General features: G+C 41.5%; 1 long non-coding RNA gene and 1 pseudogene across 2 annotated transcripts in view; one reads left to right on the top strand and one right to left on the bottom strand.

Annotated features, from left to right (window-relative positions):
• The window catches only part of LOC129049142 (uncharacterized), a 66,679-nt gene extending 49,026 nt beyond the window's left edge, over nt 1-17,653 (top strand). The window contains exons 2-4 of one of the 2 annotated variants that reach the window (XR_010135787.1): nt 2,308-4,371; nt 6,353-6,665; nt 16,257-17,653. This is a non-coding gene — a long non-coding RNA (uncharacterized LOC129049142). Of the gene's footprint in view, nt 1-2,307; nt 4,372-6,352; nt 10,200-16,256 lie in introns of those variants that run through there. The other variant, XR_008511968.1, reaches the window with a different exon arrangement.
• On the bottom strand, nt 13,695-13,787 carry LOC112135993 (U6atac minor spliceosomal RNA; annotated as a pseudogene).
• Nucleotides 17,654-18,135: the final 482 nt, after the last annotated feature.

Genomic DNA, 18,135 nt, shown 5'->3' with positions numbered 1-18,135 from the left:
TACTAAAAAAAAAAAAAAAAAAAAAAAAAAAAAAAAAAAATTAGCCAGGCGTGGTGGTGAGCACCTGTAATCCCAGCTACTCAGGAGGCTGAGGCAGAAGAATCACCTGAACCCAGGAGGCAGACGTTGCACTGAGCCAAGATCATGCCACTGCACTCCAGCCTGGGTGACAGAGTGAGACTCCATCTCAAATAAATAAATAAATAAATAGGGTGGTCAAGGAATGCCTCCCTCAGAGGTGTCATCAAAGCTGACGCTTAAATGATGAGAAGAAACTGGTTCTTCAAAAGTCGTAAGGAAGTGTGTTCCAGATAGAGGGAACAGAAAGTACAAAGCTGGGAAGAAGTTTGGGATGCACAAATGCAGACTCGAGGCAAGTGGGTTGTATTCACCAACCCATCTTTTTATCCCTCCCACCCCTGCTTTCATGGAGCTGTTGATGCTGACACCACTGGGGTCATGGGCCAGGATGTTGGCTTTATGCTGTTTAGTGCATCAAATTAAATACTTCCTGGCTCCAATTCAGAAGCTTTAGTGTGGCTCTGGTGGTATTCTGTTTCCTATTTCACATTACAGTTCACAAGAAGTCAACTGGCAGAGCGATCCCAAGGGAATACCAGCCTTGAAACATGGGAAACAACCCAAACATGAATGGCAAAAGATCTTCAGTAAGAGGTGGTGGTGATTTTCCTCCAATTAAATTTGTTTGTAAGGAAAACTCTATTGTTTTCTAGGTAAATCTGATGATATAGTCACAGCAAAAGTATAGTATATTCATGGCAACACATTTTACGAACTATTATTCCAGTATCTATGTGAAGCAATAAATTATTTGAATTATAGTGTATACTCTTCACTAATACTCTAAGTCCATCATTTCTTATCTATAATTCTGGAAAAAAAATTTATTTTGAGACAAGATCTCACTATGTTGCCCAGGCTGGTCTTGAACTCCTAGGGCTCAAGTGATCCTCCCATCTCAGCCTTCCAAGTTGTTAGGACTACAGGCTACAATTATGAAACTTTTTTAAAATTTTGAAAAGTAAATATTTTTCATATTGCATAATGAGGCTACTTATCATCTTTATCACAATTAGTGTCAATTTTCATACCCACCTAATGGCAGAGATATTAATATCTTAATTAAAAGATATTGCTGTAGCACTCACCAGTGGTATTACATAATGTATATCTACCATTTTACCTACATAAAATCAGAAATATGAATTCTGACCAGTGTGACCAACATGGCGAATCCCCTTCTCTACTAAAAATACAAAAAAATTGGCCAGTCATGGTGGCCAGTGCATGTAATCCCAGCTACTCAGGAGGCTGAGGCAGGAGAATTGCTTGAATCCAGGAGGCGGAGGTTGCAGTGAGCCAAGAATGCGCCCCTGCACTCCAGCCTGGGTGACAGAGCAAGACTCCGTCACAAAAAAAAAAAAAAAAAGAAAAGAAAAGAAAAAGAAAGAAAAAAAAGAAATACAAGTTCTGAAAAATATCTGGCACAAAGTGTGCAAAAGCAAACTTATGCTCATGAATTTCAGGATATTTTCATAATTTTAATCTTAACACAACCACCCTCAGTGGGCCTGCCAATATTTTAATGAGTAAATGGTCAAGAGAAAAAAAAAATGACTAACTAGGCAGTACAAGATAGTGAGCTAGGCTTAGCTTCTCTCACTGATGTATATTATATCCATTGTAATTGTCCACCAAATTCTAACCTGCACAAGAACACGGTAAATGTACAGTATATTTGACAACACACTGTGAACTTTTATCCCAGTGTCTATGTGAAGCAATAAATTATTTGGGCCATAGGTATGTCCTAGTAACTGTTATATCCCCAGCACATAGCAGTAACTGGCACATAGTAGACATTCAGCAAGTATTTATTGAATAGTTGGTCCATTGTTAATACTTGGCCACAGTGATGTCCACTGCACTTGCTGTCTTAAATGACAACTACACAGCAAATCCTGATGCAGTTTCTTCTGAGTTTTCTGCCGATTCAAGGTCAGGATATCCTTCAAACAGATGTTTGCCATTCCTGAGACTCGCATGACACTCTGATGGCAAAAAGAAGCTGGTTTCCTGCCAAGGCCCAATTTATACTTTCTGGAGAGTCTGCTAGCTCTATTTTTCTAAATAAACACTCAATTGAACAGTCCCGTGACTCTCTGATCCAAATAAATACTTTGAATCATTAACAGTCTCCACCAGCAACGCTAATGAATTTGAATTCATTTTTAGTCTCTTTCTACTCAGAACTTATCCCCTTCTTTTTTTTTTTGCCCTCCACAGCTTCCACAAAGACTCTTATGATCATCCATTTGATCCTCATGTTTGTTCTTCTATTGACTGAGCCAAGAGCATCAGCAGGAACTACAGCCTTCCCAGATGCTGTGGCTACAGCTCCTTCCCTTTCTATCTCATTCTGCGGCAGATCCAGGAAAGTAAAGCCCTGCTAGCACAGTCTCCCATAGATGAACCACAACAGTCACTTACTCCTTTGAGCTGAGAGGAAATGAGAGCTCTGTCTGCTATAGTCAACCTGGCTTGACAAAGAACTTAAGCTCAGCTCTGAAAGCCAGGGACCAAGGAGCCATGCAGAATACAGAGAATAAAAAGGGGTACATTTGATATGTTGTATGATCTATGAAATAGCACATCTGGGTGTTTATTTAACTGACAACCAACAGATAAGTTTTTAAGACACTTAAGGGCATTAGAAAACATGATTCCCACTATATAGATTCTTAAGTGAGTGGGGTTGAGAAGTGTTTTCAGGTTTAACAGCAAATATCTGCTGGGTTCTTTGAATCTTATTTTTTTAAGTGCAGAAAACTTAGAAAGTACAACAAAGCATTTTAAAAAGAAACAATTCCTGCCTCTCAAGCTACAGATAATGTCTTTTATCTTTTTCAAAAAATATAATTTTTAGGCTAGCCTGAAAAAAAAATCTGTATGGACCCCAAAGGGTCTCCTTGTGAATGAAAATGCTGCTAACGGGAGTTTTGTGTTATGTGTGGGCAGTCACAGTTTTCAAGAGGACCATGAAGGAAAGTTTCAACTCCTGAGGGTTCCAGACTCCCTGAGAGAGGGAAAAAGGAAAACTTTGGGGTTGATGATCAGAGCTTCACGCCTCAAACACTTGAACAATCTTGCCTCATTTCCTGAACCTGAACTTATTCAGAAGTTCAGGTGCTTCTCTAGAACTCTAGCAAGCTAGTTATGAAACTGAATTATCATAGCAATGTTTCCACTGGAAGGTTGGTGGAAAGCCCTGTCACCTAAGGAGGCAAAAAATGTCCTCCCATTTTGATCTGGAAAGAACCCTTAGCCAAGCTTGGAAGGATCATGGTGCTTTCTGGAGCCATGGCAGCATAGATGGGGTTCGAAGGTTTGTATACCTCCATTGTTTGTGCTATATAGGCAGGCATGAGACTAGGAAGCAGGTCACATATATACAGAGCAGCAAGCTCAAGCACTGGCTCAAGCAGACTGGAAATAGAAACGCCAACCAAGTTTGTATAGGAAATGTGGGCAGAAGTGGTTAGAGGCCCAGGAAATTTCTTTCCAGCCTATTCCAAATGTACAGTGACAGGAACAAGTATAGGACCTCTCTTCATATAGAAAGATAAAGAGAGTGTCACACATTAGCATGCCAGGGAGGCTGGACAAGGCTACTCTGCTTTGTGGAGCTGTGCCTTGTAAGAGAAACTCCTAGAATCAGAGCCCTGCAGAAGCAGCAACCACCAGTGATAGGGAAGATGGCTGGAGCCGGGGCAGAGCCAAGAGGAAGCAGCAGCAGCAGCAGTAGCCACATGGAAACCATGGGGAAAACAGAAACCAGAGGGAAGAAGCGTAGCCCTCCCTGGCCACACACATGGGTAGGCTGCAATAGGCCAATAAGGCTAGCGGGTAGTGGGCTGGTGGAGTGGATTGGATCACAATTCCCAGTCACAATAATAAAAACCAGTAGGGGATTGATCCCATGTGTGACTATGGCTGATGAGACTTGAGAATAAAAAAGAGTTTCTTGAGGGAAAATGTTTGGTTCCAGAGCAGGAAGGTCGCCTATACCAAAGATAAATACTGATACTTTCCACATCCCTAATTCCAAGACTATTCTTTAAATCCCATCAGCTCACCTGGAACTTCTGTGGTCCCCACTGCCTGCCCAATGTGACAGTCAGCAGAAGCTTAGCTCCAAACCCATGCCTGTGACGTTGGACTCCAGACTTGATGGAGTGTACGTATCCAATGGCAACTCAAAGGGGAAATATTAAGAGTGAGAAAAAGGAGATTCTCCAACCAGGGACTATTATCTCCATGCCTCTTGGATATTGCTTATTAAACTAAAAGGTAACTGACCCAAAGAAAATAACCCATCCCATCCTTCTCTCACGATACTCGACTTTTATACCCTTAAATGAAGGATTCTTTAAGCATAGCCAGAGTTTGGATGTAGGGGAGTATGTGTGTGTGTGTGTGTGTGTGGTATAAGCAGACCTGAGACTAGGAAGCAGGTGATATATGCACAGTATCAAGCCCCAAATCTGGCACTGACTCAAGCAGATTGGAAGTAGAAACGCCAAGCCAGGTTGTATAGGAAATGTGGGCAGAAGAAGTGGTTAGAGGCCCAGGAAATGTCCTTCCAGCCTATTCCAAATGCACAGTGGTATGAACAAGTATAGGACTTCTCTTCATATTAGGACTTCTCTTCATATAGAAAGATAAAGAGAATGTCACACACTAGCATGCCGGGGGGGCTGGACAAGGCCACTGTTCTGTGTGGGGTTGGGCCCTGTGAGACAACCTCCTGGAGTGGGAGCTTAGACTACACAGCCAGGGGCTTCAGGAAAGCAAGATGATAGAAGGCCAAGCTGGGTGCAGGAATGAATGAACATAGGAAAAGAGGCCATTGAGAAGGATGTTGAAGGATACCTTTGGTCGCAGACTGCTTCCTGAAATCCCAGGCCTATCTGCAGGTCTCGTGTGTCTCAACAGGACACCTCAACAACTTACGGCTCCAGGATCTTGGGACAGAGGTCCATAGCTCAGAAGGTAATGGTTACCATGACAAAAAATTCACCATCAACAACAAAGATACACACACACACACACACACACACACACACACACACACAAAAGACCTCTTCATTTCCAGTATCTTACCATCACCCAAACAACACAAACACCACCAATCTGGGCAGTCTTTGAAATGCTTTTTATTTTCCAGCAATACTCCTACAACTTTGACCATTTAAAAACAACCACCTGCTCTTGACTGTGACATGCTAGCAACATTGAGGTAATTATGGCCTCAGCTCCAGGCAGATCCATTTCAGGGGAGTTCCTGCCACCACTCACTGTCTCTCCAAAAGGAGACCTGAATGGAGAAGGGAAAGGCTGAAGGCTGTGTCTCCCTCTGATCTAAAAGTTCAGACTTTAGAGAAGGGCCATGCTGTATTCTGGAGTTGGCATGTCAGTGCCCTAGTTCTTTCTACAAACAAGCTTGCCTCCTCCCTTCACTCAAGTCTTGGCCAATTTTACTTAGAATTCTAAAGGTAGAGGGACCACCTCCTGACATTTCTGAGAAACATGCTCAGGCTATCTTCACAGCTCCACTCAAACCCACCTGTGTTCTGGAAGAGGGGCTGCAAAATCACTCTCCAGGGATTTCATGCTAGAGACAGAGGCCAGCTGAGACAAGTGTCCGCTTTCACTGTTTCTGCTCCTTCAGGAACAGGCTGCATTTGATGGCCCCAAAAGATGCTTTCCTTGCCTAAAATTCCAGAGAAAACTGGACTGAAGCAAGATTTGGCTTCTTGGTTTGACACATGTCCAATTACTCCACAACCTTTATGCCTCAGTATGTGCCCAAAACTCAACAGCAGTGAACATTGACCAATGTGTGCCCTGGGTCACTGCGGTGGAAGCAGGGACATGTGGAACAAATAGTGCAACACAATCTCACTCTGGGGAAAAAAAAATATGTGCTGCAAAAAGTCAGTGGAGGACAGCATTTTGGTAGATTTTTTTTTTAGTCATTTAGTCAATAAATGTTTTCTCAGACACATGCTGGGCCCTAGAGATAGCATGCTGAACTTGACAGATAGTCCCTGCCTTCACCTAGCTTACTGTTAAGCTCAGGTTTGAGGATCCAGCTGATCTGACTTCAAATCCCGTGGCCTACATTTGCAGAGCCTCCTCAGCTATAAAATGAGGATGACAAAATTATGCAAACGGTTATCATGAGAGGTAAATCAGATAATCCATGTGAAGTATTTAGCCCACTGCCTTGCTCTAAGTGATGGCTGTTGTTAAGATCATTATTTCATAGGTCACTGGAGGCCTGCTGGAAACTGTGCACCGGACACCAGAATGAACTTATCTGTATGAAGAGCCTTTGGCAGGCAACCAACCCAGAGTCTCAAAGGACTGCATCCCAGCTACAGACAACAGAGCCCCAGAGCTCTCAGCTGAAGCTCAGCATTCACAATCACACAATGCCCAGAAGAACCCAAGCCCCACCACTGCTGGCAGGCCACTGCCCCAGGCAGCAATAAAGGCTCCCAGAGGCCTTTTGTCAATTGTCCCCTGAACAGAACATAAACATCTCCATGCTGCCATTCAGTGGACATCCTGTTTACATGGTGAGTGGGGATCTTGGTTGCTTTCCCTCTTCTCTTTTTAAAGGCTGTAATTATGTTTACCCAAGTCCAGCAGTAGGTGCCAGGAGGACTGTGAGTTGATTTCCCTGGCTAACACTGCAGACGGCTGGCGGCAGCCCCACTGACCCCTGCATCCGAGGCAGAGAGCCAGCCCTACATTCTCCTTACAAAGACAGCCATTCTCACTGAGCAGTTTTCTTTGCATGCATGCTGGGATGCTCTGGATAATTGGCTAGCCAATGCCAAGATACGTCAGCACTATGCACGTACCGGATAACTGGATAATGAAGGGAAAGGAAGGGTACAGAGCTCTGTAGTTAGAATGCCTCCTGGGTACCATGCAGTGTACCATGAGCATTTCAGATGCAGGTAGTCCCCGGCTTATGACGGTTAAACTTACAATTTTTTTTTTTTACTTTATGATGGTGCAAAACTGATGCACATTTAGTATAAACCATACTTCAAGTACCCATACAACCATTTTGTTTTCACTTTCAGTACAGTATTCAATAAATTATATGAGCTATTCAACACCTTATTATAGTAGTCTTTGTGTTAGATGATTTTGCCCAACTGTAGGCTAATGTAAGTGTTCTGAGCAAGACTAACGTAAGTCCAGGTTAAGGTGCAACATTCAGAAGGTTAAGTATATTAAATACGTTTTTAACTTACGATATTTTCCATTTATGATCAGTTTATCAGCATGTAACCCCATCATAAATTGAGAAGCATTTGTATATTGTTTTGGTCAATCCCAGTACAACCCAGAGAGTTATGTATTGTTACCAGATTTTTACAAATGAGGAATAAAACATGAGGTCACTCTGCTGGTAAGTGGTAGAACTGGAATTTAAACTAGATCCATCAAGTTCTGTAGTCTATGTTCTTTCTACTCCAGAAAAAAAAATGAGATAACATTTTATGCATGCCCAGATGAGTTGTTTTGACTCAGTGATTCCCAGGTGTTTTCATCCCTTTCCCATCTGTTGTAATATATTTTCAAACATCAACCCAATGCATTATTATTTTTTTTTAAATGGAGTCTCACTCTTGTCGCCCAGACTGGAGTGCAATGACACAATCTCAGCTCACTGCAACCTCTGCCTCCCAGGCTCAAGTGATTCTCCTGCCTCCACCTTCCAAGTAGCTGGGATTACATGCTTCAGAGGAATAAAATAGAGCTCAGAGAGCAGCCCAGGCCAAAAGGGAGCAATGTGCATGGAAGTATGAGTCAATGCTCACAACAACCGAGGTCCCAAGAAACTGTGCTCATGACACACCTTATCTTCAGGGTCCCTATGGTCCCTCTCAACTCATGTGAACTCTGCTCACTCCTAGCAGATGGTATTCTCTCTCTCTGACTTCCTCTCAAGATGTTTCAGGCAACCACTAAGGTGGCCTCCAGGGATCCCTGCCTTCTGGTACTTACTGCCTGTGTAATCCCATCCCCGTTGAGTGTGGGCTGGATTTAGTGACTAGCTTCTAGCAAATAGAAATAGGCAGAAGTAAAATCACTTCCAAGATTAGGTAATTAAAAAGATCATGGCTTCTGTCTTAGTCTCTCTCTCTCTCTGTCTCTCTCTCTCTCTCCCTCCAACCCCGCCACCACCCCTTATTCTGCAGAAGATAAGCTGCCATATTGTAATAGCTCTATAGAGAGGCCCATAAATCAAGGGACCAATGTTCCCAGCCAGTGAGGACCTGAGCCTACCAACAGCCATGTGAGTGAGCTTGGGAGCAGATCCAATCCCGGTTAAACATTGAGATGACTCCAGTCCTGGCCAATACCTTAACTGTAGGTTTGTGAAGAACAGGAAGTTATAGCCAGAACATATAGATTCCTAACCCACTGAAGCTGTGAGATAATGTTTGTTTTAAACTGCTATGTTTGGGAGTAATTTGTAACACAGCAATAGCTACCTAATACTCAGAGTGAGGACAGGTCCTAAAGGGAAAGAGGGAACAGTGTGGAAGAAGACCCCAGTGTGCAGTTCGCCAAGGTAATCTCCTGTCACTGCTATCCAACCTCTGTAGACCCCAGGCGGGCTGACTGTAACCTCACGCTATAGCTTTAGAGATCTAGAAACCTTCAGAGAGATTTCCCAGGACAGCATTCACAGTTTGGCTGCAAGCTGCCATCACTCATGATGGGAGAGCCAGGACAAAGCAGGATAGGGCAGGCTGTGACCCTGGTCCTCAAGAATGGCCAACAGTAATAATACTGTGACTGTAATGTGACCAAGCGCAGAGGAGAAAAATGTGGGCTGCAAAACAGCTGATGCACAAATCCAGAGGTCTCATCCACTGCGGTCAGTAGAGGCATCATTGTGACTCATAGCCAGTCCCCTGGCCATTTTGGCTGATAATGGGGTGACACCATGCAGCCCACCAGAGTAGGAGGCTGCCAAGGTTAGGACAGCAGTGGACCTGAAGTCATAAACAGGAAAAGAACCCCACGAGGAACATTAATTCTATAATGTGACCCAACACGACAGGTCTTGAGGAAGCCTGTGGTTTGGTGGGCTCACAGTAGCCCTAGTACTCACCCCACACATACCACAGGATTGCTCATTGCAACACGGCAAATCTAGGCCCTTCAGTGTTGTGGGACTGAAATTCAGAATGTATGCCTCACTGTGGTCAGGAACTATGGCTGGATGAATAACAGCCCCCAAATGTGTCCCTATCCTGATCCCCGGACTTGTAAATGTTATCATATCTAGCAAAAAGGACATGAAGATGTGATTAAGTTAAGGATGCTGAGATAGGGAGAGTATCCTGGATCATCTAGGTGGGCGTGATGTAATCACAAGCTCCTCTTGAGAGCGGAACAGGAGGACTTCGAGTCAGAGGAGGAGATGTGATGATGGAAGCAGAGATGAGAGTGATACACTCAGAGGATGGAGGAAAGGGTCGCAAGCCAAGGAATACAAGCAGCTGCTAGATGCTGAAAAAGGCAAGAAAGCGGTTCCTCCCGAGAGTCTCCAGAAGGAACCAGGACTGCTCACACTGTAACTTTAGCCCAGTGAAACTGATTTCATGGTCCTGACCTCCAGAACTCTAATAGAATAAATTTGTGTTGTTTTAAGCCACGAAGTTTGTGGTAACCTGTTGCAGCAGTCACAGGAAACCAATTCGGAACCATCAGGAACTAGTCAGAAAAGAGCGTGGAGGTGGAGTCTCAATTCTTGAGGCCAAGCAGAATTGTAGGAAATAAGGATTGCAAACCAACAAAAATTCATGTTCTAGAGAACCCACATTTGAATTATCTTCATTGTTGAAGTTGAAGGCCATGGGCCATCATTGCCTATGTCCTTATTTATTATCTTGTCTATATCAATAGTATTTGCCCAAAGAAGCTCTCAAATTCACATTTTATTAAAGGATATGAATGAATGAAGAATGAAACATACAAATGAAATTTCACCATAAATGCCAGCCAACAGCTTCTTAGGGCCATTATTTGTTGCAGAGATTTTATTCGGGAGGATTTCAAATCAAGACCAATCACTTCCTTCTCTGCTAAATTACTTTTACTGTGATTTATAGATTAAATGTACACAGACAAGTATATAAATGTATACAGAAAGCAGGCTTTTGCCTAAGATTTGCTTTATGGCACAGGTAAACTTGTAAAAACGCTCTGTTACATGTTTAACTACATAACAATTCCAGACTTGCGTAGGTCAAAAATATATCACTCAGAAGGAAAAAGCTAAGCAACAGACTTAATACTATACATTTGTAGCTAATATGACATATAATATATATTTGTAGCTTATATATGCTAATATATTTATAGCTAATAATCTTATATGTGAAAAGTTCATCCAATTATGAAATTATTATTGAAAACAATTATCATGAAAATCAGGAAACGTTATGGACAAATATACAGTCCTGACCAGATTATTCTTTGAAACTAAAAAACCCCGATTAGCAAAGAGAGAAAATATATAATCCTTCTAGAATTCAAAGGAAATGGTAAATTGAAATGGGAAATTACATTTTTAAAACCTCAGGTACATGGAGTTGGTCATATGCCTCAGTTGTGGCAGGCTGTCTCATTAATTTGTCCAAGACTCATTTTTTCATTTTATTTTTACCCATTTTCATCCACTCCACTCCCCTAACCTTCCTCACCATAGACACTCTAATGTGTGCCAATGTATGTTCTTGGATAGCTATCTGCATTAGCTTCCTGTAGCTGCTGTAACAAATTTTCTCAAACTTGGTGATTTAAAGCCACAGAAATTTATTTTCTTATAGCTCTGGAAGGCAGAGGTCTCAAAATCAAGGTGTTGGCAGGGTCATACAACCTCCAGAGGCTCCAGGGGAGATTCCATTCCTTGCCTCTTTCAGCTTCTGGTGTCTCCATGTGTTCCTTGGCTTGTGGCTTATAATAATACAGTTTATAAGTTTATCTATGCCATAAAGCTAATCTTAGCCAAAGGTCTGCTTTCTGTATACATTTGCATACTTGCTGTGTACATTCAACCTGTAAACCACTCCAATCTCTGTCTGTCTTCACACAGTCCCCTGCCTCTATTGTGTGTCTCTTATAAGAACATTTGTCATTGGATTTTAAAGTCCCCCTAGATAATCCAGAATGATATCGTCTCGAGATTCTTACTTAATTACATCTGCAAAGACTCCTTTTACCCAAAAAATCACATTCACAATTTGGGAATGTGGTCATATCTTTTGGGAATGTGGACATACCATTCAACCCACTGCAATATTCTTAAAAGCCATACAGTGATTTTTGTGTATGTGTGTTATTTTTCATAGTAAATTGTGCTAAAAGTCTTATTCTACTTTTTATCACAGATGCTTCTTGACTTATGGTGGGGTTACATCCTGATAAACTTGTTACTGTTGAAAATATTGTGAATTGAAAATGCATTTAATATACCTAAACTACTGAACATCACAGCTTAGCTTAGAACACTTACATTAGCCCACAGTTGGGCAAAATTGTCTATCACAAAGCCCATTATATAACAAAGTGTTGAACAGCTCATATACTTTACTGAATACTGTACTGAAAGCAGAAAACACAATGATTGTATGAGTACTAGAAGTATGGTTTCTACTAAATGTGTATCAATGTCCAACCATCACAAAGTCAAAACATCTAAGTCGAAACATCCTATGTTGGGGATCATCTGTATTTTTACTTATCACTATGTTTTTGTCTATCCATAGTGTTCCTATATACCTGGTGTATATTCCATAGTATGTACCCCATCAAATTTTGTTTATTCAACTTCCTAGTGATAGACACCTAATTTCTAATCTAATCTAATCTAATCTAATCTAATCTTTTTATGTGGTCTGCTACCACATAAAAGGTAGCAGGGGACATAATTTATTATGGCCCTTTATGGATATGTTGCAGGCGTTTCTCTGGTATATATTCCCAGGCGTCAGTTGGATGGATCATACAGGATATAAACACACCGTTGGTTTCTCTAAGTATTGCCAGATTGTGTCTGTACCACTTAACTCTCACATGCCTTTTTTTCCCCTAAATTCTTGCCAACACTTGGAATCATTCAATTTTATAGTATTTGCTATTCTGATGTCCATAAAGTGGTATCTTACAATTGCTTTAGTTGGTCATGTTGGTATTGGTCATATTGGTATTGTCAGTTTTTGTTCTAGATTGTAATGGGGGTGCCTTTATTGTCTTCTCTCTTTGTTCCCTTTAATTGGACAGGAATTAACTTTTCTAGTTTGTTTACAGACCCTTAGCCCCAAGGTCAGATATTTGTCTGTTGGCCCTTAGCCCCATACTCACTCTCCTATATTCTCCTCTGGAAGACAGGTAAGCAGAAAGCCACATTCCCCAGACTTCCTTGACAGCTAAAGTTAAATTTGGTTCTGCCCATCTGGGGGAACTGCGCCTGACTGGCAAGTAGAAACAAGGTTGGGGCCATTGTTTCTGACAGTGCCTCAGCTGCAGCAGCAGAGGTAGGTGGCTCCTGCTCAATGCCAGCCCTGTGGTTTCAGTGGCACTGGTGGACAATGGCTCCATGGTTCCAGCAGTGACCCCAGTGACGGTGGTTCATACACTCTCTCCCAGGTATGCTAGCAGATCCCTGAGCTCTGGGTAGAACACCCTTTCCCTTTTTCTCCTCCAAACATCTTTAGAATCAGCACCCCATATTAAATCCCTTTCAGTTTGAATGATCGAAAATTATTTCTGTCTTCCTGACTGGGCACTGACTAACACATTTCCAATATTCTTATCATCCTCCTAGAATGACCTTTTGTCCTACAGCAGCATTTCAAAGCATGTCCTTGCAAGATAAACATTCTTAGACCTTGCATCCCTAAGAATATCTTCATTTTGCCCCTTGCATTTCAGTGATAATGTATCTGGGTATAAAACCCGGGAGCAACATTCTCGTGCTTTGGAAGTATGGCTGCACTGTCTCCTTGCATCAGGTGTTGCTATTGAGAAGTGTGATGACAGCTTATTCTTGTTCCTTCCAAGGTCATTTGCTCTTGCTCTCAGGAATCTTCTTTTAAGTTCTTAAATTTCCTGATAATGTAATGTATCTAGGTGTTGATTTTTTTTTCTTATCTCTACTGTACAACACTGGAGAAGCCCCTTCAATCTAAAGCTTTTATCTGTATTTCTGTGTAGATTATCATTAGTTCAAAATAGTTCTCCACTACTGTTTATTGTTTCTCTCTCATTCTGAGACTTTACCTTTTTTTTTTTAATTGAGACAGGGTTTCACTCTCTGACCTAGGCTGGAGGCCGGAGTGCAGCGGTGCATTCACTGCTCACTGCAGCCTCGACCTTCCCATCTCAAGCGATCCTCCCACCTCAGCCTCCTGAGTAGCTGCGACCACAGGCATGCACCACCACATCCAGCTAATTTTTCATTTTTTTATAGAGATGGGGTTTCGCCATGTTTGCCGAGGCTCATTCTGAGATTGTTATCATGTTGACATTTCTATTTCTATATTCCATATCATTTAATTCTCTTTTTTATGAAGAACTTATCTTTTTTTTTTTAATTTTTAGGCCTGAGGGCCTCTTCCATCCTTGTCAAGGGTAGTGCTAACCTTTTGTCCTTTCAAAAACACTGCAGTCCTTCTCTTTCTTACTGCTGCTTAGGAGTTTGAGACTTCCAGGTCATTGATTAGTTAATCCAAAGTTTACATTCTGCTCTTCAATCCCTTTATTGAGTTCTTCATTTCATCTATTGCTTTCTTATTACCCAATTCTCTAGTTGAATATTCTTTGTGAAGCTCATTTCTTTTTGCTATTTCTGATATTTTTATCTTTTCCCTCCTTTGTGGCTATTTATGTTTGTTTTATATTCTTATGTCTCTGGTCCACTAATTCTAACTTCCTTTGCTATAGGTTGTTCAGCTTATCTTCATTTTATAGCAATCAAATTCCTCTATTTATCCATATTTTTCCCCCATGATGTATTCAGCATATCTGCTGGCTTGGCTAGCACAGTGGCTCTGGACGGAGGGGCCAATCAAAGTCACCTAGGTCTTAGATTGATCCTTTCCTCAGAGTTTAAATAGGGGTATGGAGAAATGTGACCAATCCCTCGAGGCCATTTCAAACTTCACCTCCACTAGGACACACAGCTGCAAATATCCCCAGCCAGGTGCCTCTGCCCTCCAAGAACCCCCTTTCCTTCCACCTGGGATACTGCTCTGCTTAGAAGGTGACATCCCTCACTTGAAACTTCCTGGCCCACTGGGTGGAGACAGTGAGAGGAGGGAGGAGAGAATTCTCAGGAGCCAGACCTTCTACCCAGCCCTAGGAGTCACTTCCCAACAGCTGGGCTCTCACAGAATCACACTAAAGCCAGGCGGTTTCCACTGTGTTCCTGCCTCCACAGAATCTACAGGGCAGGCAGTGAACACCTTCCTACTTATTCTCTTTCAGTTTATCCCAAAATACCACTTTTGTCATGTCACTTCCTTGCCTAAACACCTTCCGTGGGTCTCCTTATCTATATTTAAAAAAAAAAAAAAAAAAAAAAAGTCCAGTATACAAGGCCTTCTCCAATTTACCCCTTTTTTTCCTCAATATCTTTTTCTATTTGGCATCCTCAAATTTACTTTGCTGTCCTATCTTTAGGTAGCTATCACAGCATTAACCTCTTATTCATAGCAGAGGCATAAAATTATACCTCTTAATTGATTGTGCTAGCCCATAAGCCAATGGTATTTTTTAAAATGGCAAAATAATTGTTCTTGGTTCAGAAAAAGAAAAAAGTCTCTTTCATATGCAAAAAGAGGGCACAAGTTACCATCACTTGTACATGTGTTAAGCATTTTCACAATGTCAGAGAAAGGTCTGCAATAGTGAGTGAGCCAGACTCACTTATTTGATCTTTGAATCAAGGTTTCACATTTTTAAGATGTCTTAGTAGTGTGCGGCTAAGGAACAGGCTTAGGAAGGTTGATCTCATGATATTGACCCCATGAGCAGTATTTCAACAAACAGGAGCTAGCCTGTGGGAAGCATGAAGGCACTAAAGGATGATGTAAGCTGTTTAAGTCTCCAATCTACTACCTTGAGTTTTGGCCTCAGGACCAACGTAGCAATATGCAATTATGATCCCCTATCCTCAATCATGAAAATGTGTCAGTTCAATGGGAAGTAAAATGGGCTTTTAAATAAAGAGGGCTAGATAAACTCATGCATCACAAACAAAACACATGCCTGCTTCCAAACAGAGAAGTAATTGAAAACGTCCAGGCAATTGGACTAGCTTTCTTTTCATGTCTCCACCATTTGTCTTTGGAACCTGAGTCAGTTCTATGTCAGCCCAAGTGGCCTGGAGAACATAAGGGCTGCCAACCAGGACACTAACTTTTTAAAGGTCTGTTTATGTCTGCATAACTAACAATGCTTATGTGTACTCAGGAGGAAATGCCAAGCTAACAAGGAAGACCACGAGTCCACAAAATTTTAATTTCTAGTTTTAGGAGAAATTAACTTCCACATCCATGTTTTTGTATTATGAATTTGCATGACGACTTTAAAGTTTGCCATGGTATTTATGGTAATTTCATTACAAACCACATTTTCATCTTTTAATTTCTTTCCTTTTTATAATTATATAGCTATAATTAAAAGGTATTACAATGACATGCTATCCTCACTAAAAGCCTGGCCTGCCAGACTTATTATATCCAAGATATTTCTCTAGCTTTATTTCTTTTCTCTCATTTTAGAAGAAGGGGAGGGGAGGGAAGGAAGGCAGTGGAGACTTCGGTCATTATAACCTCAAATCTTTTCATCAGCTTCTCTTTGTTCCTTCAAAAAAAAAATAGGATTTTTCCAAACAGTCCCCCAACTAAATGAAACGTTTTGATGTAATAGTTTCCATGTAAGCTTCTCACCACATCTGAAGTGATGCTCACACAGACTCACTAAGAGCATGCAAAAGACTTAAAGGATGGCTGAGACCTGGATTAAATTCTGTCTTCCAGGGCGAGTGCCAGCAGCCTCTGCCCCCATGGCTGGAAGGGTCTCACAGGCTTAACACGAAGGCTGAGGCACCTCTTACCTTTCTCTTTCAGAACATAGAAGGTACTTGTGTATAAAGACTTTCTTCCATTCCATTGACTTATCACTCACAAGTCCAAGAAAATAATTTGGAGGCAGGGAAACTGAGAGTCTAAGGCCAAGCCTCAGCTGAGAAGAGTGCAGTGAATTGATCATTAATTACACTCAATATCTTCAAAGAATGTTGAAACTGTGCAGCCAAGCACAGTCATTGCCCTCAAGGAGTTCATACCTGAGCTGGAAGAAGGATGCACATCTACTGTTTGTTGCCAAACTACTATTCATCTTTCCATTAGAGAACCAATGTTCTCCCACCCATGACACCCTGGTGGGACTATCCATCACTGAATGTCACCTACTTTGAAGCCAAACACGTTGAGCCAGACCAACAAAATTACTTCAGGTAAAAGAGTCCTGGGGCAATCAGCCACTGTTTTTATAATTGCTGCTATAAACATGGCCTCACATTGGGCCTAGATTACCAGACTCCCTCTTCTCTCACAAAAGATTCTTCTTGGGATCCTTTAGGATCTTTTCTTGCTAGTGACCTTCATTGAGATCATCTCAATTCGCTAGAAGGTTGTCTATCAAAACAGTAGGGGTCGAAATCTTGATTCCATTCCTCATGAAAGGACCCTCATTCCCTCTCCACAGTGATCTTCTGTCAAATCACAAGGAAAGGTCCTCCTTCCCTGGGGCACTTCTAGGGCAAGAGATAACAAGTTGCCTTAGATTCAGAGTGGTTTCTCACAGAAGTAACAGAATCTCCTCAAAATGATTTGCTGTCTTCCCCTAGACCAATGCTTTGCTGCCTTAGCTCCACATTGGTGTTATGGACTGAATTGTGTCCTCCCAAAATTCATATGTTGAAGCCCTAACACCCAGTGTGACTGCATTTGGAAATAATGTCTTTAAAGAGGTAATTAAAGTTAAATGAGGTCATAAGGGAGGAGCCCTGATCCAACAGAACTAGAGTCCTTATGAGAAGAGGAAGAGACATCAGAACTCTCTCTCCATGCACACAGAAGAAAGACCATGTGAGGACACAACACAGAGACAGCCACCTGCAAGCTAAGAAAAAGAGGCCTCACCAGAAAGCAACCCTGCCAGCACCTTGGTCTTAGACTTTTATCCTCCAGAACTGTAAGAAAATAAGTTTCCATTGTTTAATCCACACAGTGGCATTTTGTTATGGCAGCCTGAGCAGACTAATACACCTGGAGAGATCTTGAAAACCAGTGTCCAGGCCATGCCCCATACCAATTAAATCAGAACCTTCCGGTCAGATCCAGGCATCAGAATGTTTTAAATCTTCCAAGATAATCCCAATGTGCAGCCATATTATATACAAAGAGGCTACTATTAACTTTGAAATAGCAAATTTTCTTTCTCTTTCCATTTTACTTAGCTGACATTCCCCATCATACAATAAGGATATTATATATTTTCATATTTACTGCATGTATTTGTCTCAATTTGCTGTTTGCTTTTATGACTTTGCCATATATACACATATATAGGTATGTATGTAGATGTATGCACACATATATGAATGAATATGAATATGAATGTATGAATATATGAATGTGTGTATATATGCCTAATATACATATATGTATATATAATACAAATGTGTGTACACACACATACATAAATACATATACCTCCTTTAGTTTTCTTTTAATAGTGGAAGGAGTGAGCAGAATTGCAACTCAACAGAGCTAATAGCAGCAGGTATTCTGAGTGACCCCTTGATACTATGATTCTTACATCTAGAATGATAGCGCAAGTTCATTCATGGAAGCTCTGGTTCATTTACATGCTTAATGTTGACTTTGTGCCAGACATTATACCAGGTGCTAGGGACTCAGTAGTGAATAAAAATACACCCAA

The sequence above is a fragment of the Pongo abelii genome, chromosome 10, assembly GCF_028885655.2.
Source record: "Pongo abelii isolate AG06213 chromosome 10, NHGRI_mPonAbe1-v2.0_pri, whole genome shotgun sequence".
Taxonomy (NCBI): Eukaryota; Metazoa; Chordata; class Mammalia; order Primates; family Hominidae; genus Pongo; species Pongo abelii.
This window is presented reverse-complemented; position numbering and strand designations above follow the sequence as displayed.